Consider the following 6,221-nt stretch of genomic DNA (forward strand, 5'->3'; position numbering starts at 1 on the left):
CCACGCTGCATTGTGAGTTAGCCTTTGAAAAATAGTAATTAGGGGCTCCTGAAGGGCTCAGTCGTTAAGTGTCTGCCTTTGGCTCAGATCATGGTCCCAGGGTCCTGGGATCCAGCCCTGTCTCAGGCTCCCTGCTCAGCGGGGAGTCTGCTTCTCCCTCTCCCACTCCCCCTGCTTGTGTTCCCTCTCTGGCTGTCTCTCTGTCAAATAAATAAATTAAAAAAAAAAAAGAAAAGAAAAGAAAAGAAAAATAAACTAATAGCAAAAGAAGATATTCTGCCTGGGCTTAATTGTGAGTAGCTTCCACGGTTGGGGAAGGGAAGAAAGGAAGCGTAATTGTAGGATGGCTAAGGGTGAGGCCCGGACAGTGCCCTCCCCTGGGATCCAGCCCTACCTGCTCCGTGGGGCAGGGTGGAGGAGGAGGGGTCGGAGCTCTCTGGGACCTGGTCTCTCCAGTTGTACCTTGTCACCTGTGAACATTCACGTGTCACTTCCGTCCAGACCTTTTGGATTGATGGCTCAGGCTTTCACTGGTTTTCTCCCCACCCCCACCCCTTCAGCTCCCCACGCAGGTCCCATGATGGGGAATGTCCGGGGCCCAAATCCATCCCAGGCTCTGAGGACCCTGCTGTTCTAATACCTCCGTTTCCCACTCCAGTCTTCTGGGCGCGGGTGGGAGGCACATACAATTAAGGCCCCACTCTCAAACATCCATTTACAGATTATTCTGGCATAAGACAGTGGCAGGACACCTAAACATTTTGGGATGGCGGTGTGTAGGGGTGGGTCTTTGAACCGACAGTCCCAACTGCTGGGACTGTAGTTGAGGGGAGTGGTTAGCCCACCGTACCCAATTCCCTGTGTCCCGGAAGGCAGAAGGCTGAGCCAGGGCGTATCATCTGCTGATGCGATCCGCGGGGCAGGGGCAGCCCTGGAGAGATCCTTACCTTCGGAGAGGATCATCAGCAAAGACCAGACCTCCGCCATCAGTGGGAGATTTTAACAAAGGGCAGCCGTTGCCTGGTAATAAAAAGCTTCCAGGTTTCCCTCTATTCTGTGCCATTCGGGTCACATTTCTGAGTTCATCCCTTCAAATAAATTGTGTCTAAGGAGGAGGAGCTTGTGTGCATGGATGGGGGGGGGAGGGGAGGGTGGGGGTGGTGGGTTGGAATGGAGGCAACGTTAGCATGGAGATGGAAAATTTCATCCTGGTTAAAGCAAGAATATGCAAAGGACAGAAAAGAGTCTCTCAATTTTGTGCAAAGAATTAGGATGTGAACACAGTTCAAGGGTTGTGAGCTGTGCTGGGTGCATTACACTTAAGCTTACACCCAGAATTGTGAGATATGATGTCTCTTAGGAAAAGCCTTCTTTTTAAACATGTACAGCGTTTAGAAAGTGAAGGAAGACAAATATAATCTGAAAAAAAGAAAGGAGGGGCACTTGAGTGGCTCAGTGGGTTCAGCGTCTGACTCTTGATTTTCGCCTCAGGTCATGATCTCAGGGTTGGGAGATGGGGTTCTGCGCTCAGCGAGGGGTCTGCTTGGCATTCTCTCTTTCCCTCTGCAGCCCCCTCCCTTCGTGCACACACATTCTCTCTCTTTCTAAAATAAATCTTTCAAAAATTTTTTAAAAAGAAAGGAGGAAAAATAAGATAGAGAAACATAAGGAACAAAACCTGTTTTGTTTTCTTTTTAACGGAAAGAAAGAAACCTAAGATAGGCTGATGTCTCTGTGTTGAATGGTCTGGTTCAAGTTCATGTCACCTGGGCAGTTCTCCTATTCACATAAAAAAAATCAGGTCATCTCTGGTAACATTCTTTGAAAAATAAACCAGAAACAGAGAATACCAAGAAAAGGGACTGAAAAAGATATAGAAAAAGAAACAAATGCAAACGCCCCATGGGATTAGAGGACCAGAATAAACTGTTATGATTGGTTCCTTTATAAGAAATTCAAAAGAAAACCTAATACTATGTGTTGTAGCACAGCATCGTTTTTCTCAGGACAGTCTGGCTACCTCCCTTCCATCGAAGCACCCCTCAGAGTTTACTGTTCTGAGAAGGGTCTGCCCCACCCTTAGCTAGTGGTCTAAAACACTTATTTCCAACAGATAATGTGGTTTGGCTTGGATTGCCTCCGGTGGGTGGGGCTTTTTTTTTTTTTTTAAAGTTTTCATAGTTGATTATTACCTGCAAAACACATGGCAAGAACATTTCTCCTGATTTCCATATTCTACAGTTAGCATGCTACCTGGAGCCTGCTACACTCTTCGACACAGGAATTCTACCCTCTGGAACAAAGAAAAACCTGTACCAGCCTCGGTAAGACAAAGAACATGAGCAGAGGTTTCATAAGGTAAGGAAGATCGTAAGTAGTTTCCTAGACAGGAAGGACGAGGTCTTTTCCAATTGCTTTGCCCCATTTTGGGGGTCTCAGAATGTTTGTCATGCCCGAGTCCCCTTCTTGGGGGGCTCCTTGTGATGACCAGCTCTGCGTCTCACTCCACTGCCATTCTGGCCACAGGTCATGGACGCGGATGGGCGTGTGAAAGCCAGGGCAGCGAGTCCACAGCTTGGCCACGGGCCGGAAGACGTGTGGCATGGGAGCGTTACCCACGGAAGGCAAGTGATTGACTGGACAGGTTAGAGACTTTTTTTGGGACGTTGACTATGAGACGCAGAGAGTCACAGAAGACAAGATGCCAGAGAGAGGAGAGTAAGCAGAAGTCCTGAGGCAGCAGAGTCACAGGGGTGGAGAGAACATACAGAATAGGACACGTCAGCAGGAGGTTGCAAGAGCAAAATAAACAGAATAGTTGAGTCACCAAAACGGCCAGGACTGAAGCAAGGAGCCACAGATGCCCGCTCCTGACATGACCGGGATGACTGAGGGACTCCCTGATTCTGCTCTGCCATGAGGCCTAGCTGTTGTGTCCCAGAACATCCTTAATCAACTAGACGACCTCACGTCACCCACCAGCCAGTGGTTTACACCAGTCTAACCCAACCCAATTTGGCTCTATGATGAATTTTTGGAAACATTTCAAATATTTTCTATAATACATGGAAATGACTTATTTAAATGATCAGTTTTATCTTTAATTAGCTTCTCTTCATCATGAAATCTTACCATACGTGGTTGTGGAAAGTACGAAATATGTTTTTATGCAACTAAGGAGATGATTTTTAGCTCTTGGACTAGAGAAAGGTATAATTATATTTTCTATCTGCCCTTATATAAACTGGAAGTGATCAATGCCTGTTTGGAAGTGAAATGTGGTAGCTAATGATTTGATTACCTATTTAATGCTCGCATTTTGTAGTCGCCATTGACCTCAGGGTAGCAAGGCTCAATCTTCCTCCTCTCCTAGAACTCTCTACACTCATATAAATAGTGGTGAGAAAAACCCCGAGTGTTTCAATAAAATTACCAAGATGAGTTCAGTGTCCATTATTTAATAAGAATCAGCTCTTTTCCTGTCTGGGATCCTATTTCGTTCGGTTCAATAGTGTTATTGCAGATCGGCTGTTGCGAGCCAACAGACACGTTTGAAGCGCTGGATTTTCAATATAATAAGCACTGCTTGAAATAAGAGTTTCTGCAGGTGGTGGGAGCCAGCACGGGAGGGGTAGGCGGCTTTAATTTGAGGATGCATGTGGACCACTGCCCTCTGCTGGACAGAAGAGGAGGAGCAACATCCTGTCCTTGAGGGAAAAGACCTACAAATATTTTCCAAATTTTTTGTTCTGGCTTGCCATGGCCCTGTGGGCCAAACCCCAAGAACGTTTGACATTATCCCTCCTTTTGAAAAGCTTACAGATGGGACAGGGCAATGAGATTTCCCAGAAATGAGAGATAACTTCACTCCAGGGTCAAATCAAAGAAACTCAAGAAAATTCTGTACTATTTCCCTTCTTTGTATAATACTTTGGTTGTAGTTAGTTAGATGGAGAAAAGAAATATATTCCAAAAAAAAAAAAAAAAAAAAAGAAAGAAAGAAAGAAAGAAAACAAAGAAAACAAAGAAAAAAGCTGGTCAGCTGCAACTTCTTGAAAGATCAGCAGGCCCCAAACCCGGCAAAATTCTATTCACAGACGGACACATTAAGCTAAAAGGCAGACTCGCGTTACTCTTTTTCACAATAAAAATGTTCTCAGTAAGGGTAATAATCATGGGTTCCCTCATGTTTCTGAAGTTGTTTGGTCATGTTTGCTAACTCACAGACTTGTCAACTCCTGCCTCCTACAAAGAATACTAAGTTTCACCCTTTGGCACATTTCAGAAAACAGACCTGGTCCATTTCAAGCGTAGGAGCCCCTCGCCCAGATGGTGAGTCTAGGCCCCGCTCTACCTTCCACGGGGCGGCCGCTGAGGTGCTAATGTACCATGGTGCCTTCCTCTCGCTCCTTTGGACTTCAGGGAAGAGAGCACAGGTGGTGAGCCAGTCCTATTCTGAGGTTCGCGGCCCATGACATCACTCAATGGCACTTTGGACAGTCATGAAAGAGAGGAGAGATTTAATAGCACGGGAGACAGAAGAGATTTGGTTGTAGAGAAATCTGGGAAGAGGCAGTGGCTGGATTTAACAAATGTCAGCGTGTAACGGGCGCTTTTTATGTCAGGAGTTTGCAGTGGTTGGGAAGGACTTGACAGCACCCTGCTAAGAGAAGAAGGCAGCCTTCTTTTCTTCCTCTCATCTGGCATCCCCCAGGCAGCGTGAGCGGACCGCGCTGAGGGGGGAGAGTAGTTCCTGGACCCCGCAGTATGGACAGGGTCAAACACGAGACCACCGAAGTCAAAACAATGGCCACGGAACTGTTCGTGACAATCACACCGACACAGGCCTTCTGAGCTGGGTGTCCGATGTTCGCCCTGCGGCTCCAAACCTACTCTTCCTTGTCTTGCTAGTGAGGCCGGTTGTAGACCTTGCACACATTTCTCCTTAGGCAGTAGAGGGTTCTGTGGGGATACGGCAGGAGGACAGACTCCTCTTCCTGGCCCTGGAGTGACTTTTCCTGGCTGACTTCCTGCTGGAAATGGTGACCGGCTGGGCCTGGGACACCCAGTGGCCCTCCCTTCTGAGTTCTGGCTCCCTTTCCGTGGTTCCCTCATGGCCAGCCCCAGCCCACTCACACCCCTGTGGGGGGTTGCGGTTTACCGTTTTGATCCATAATTCCCTAAGCCCCATCTCAGCCTGACAACCCAGAGTCCGTCTCCAGCACCCGTGGGCTCAATCCCGTGTCTCTGAACCCCAACCGTGGGAAGAGGGTTCCTCTTCAAACTGTGGTATTTCTTTGGGCACTTTCTCTCAGCACAAGGAAATTCTTTAGCATTTTCCCCCTTTCTTAGTAGCTAGTTCCATAGAAATAATTAATAATGCTTTCTATTAAACTTCTTGATTGAAATGATCGTGCGGTTTCTTTCTCTTGATGGCGTCCTCCCTGGTCTACCTTCCAAGCCATGGCACACTCCTCTGAAAATGTCTAATTTGGATGTTCTTGCAGAAGCATAAAATCAGAGCTTTGGGTACAAATCTGTATTGGAGATTGTAATTCTGTGGCTCTGCAGCTGCCACAATTCTGAAGTGACTCGGGAGTTTTAGGTTTCAAAATATTCAAATTATCTACATCAATCCAGCCATGGTAGTTTGTGTGTTCAGATCGGAACAAGACAAAGGAAGAAATAAGGCCGGTATGATTTGCTGGAATCCTGCTGTGTAGCCTCAACTCTAATTTTAAATGGACCAAGTTATTGAAATAAAAATGGTCATCCCATTAAAAAATAACCCTTCTGCCATTCAAGTTCTTCTTTGGATAATACTTGTTTTTATTATAAACTGAAAGATTTATGTTTTAGATTATATTTAAACTCTCCAGTGTTTCAATACTACGGTGACTCTACTGCAAATTCCACATTTTCAGTTTTCTCAGAACAGTGATCATAACAGGAGAAAATGTTTAAAAGTATATTTTAATATTCTTTTTAAAAAAGACTTTATTTACTTATTTGACGGAGAGAGAGAGCACACACTAGTAGGGGGAGTGCAGGCAGAGGGAGAGGGAGAAGCAGGCTCCCCACTCAGCAGAGAGCCTGAGACATGGGGCTCGGTCCCAGGACCCCGGGATCATGACCTGAGCAGAAGGTAGACACTTAACCAACTGAGTCACGCGAAGTGTAAAGTCACACGAGGTGTAAAGTCACGCAAGTGTAAGGTGTAA

The sequence above is a fragment of the Mustela nigripes genome, chromosome 5 (assembly GCF_022355385.1).
Source record: "Mustela nigripes isolate SB6536 chromosome 5, MUSNIG.SB6536, whole genome shotgun sequence".
Lineage (NCBI taxonomy): Eukaryota > Metazoa > Chordata > Mammalia > Carnivora > Mustelidae > Mustela > Mustela nigripes.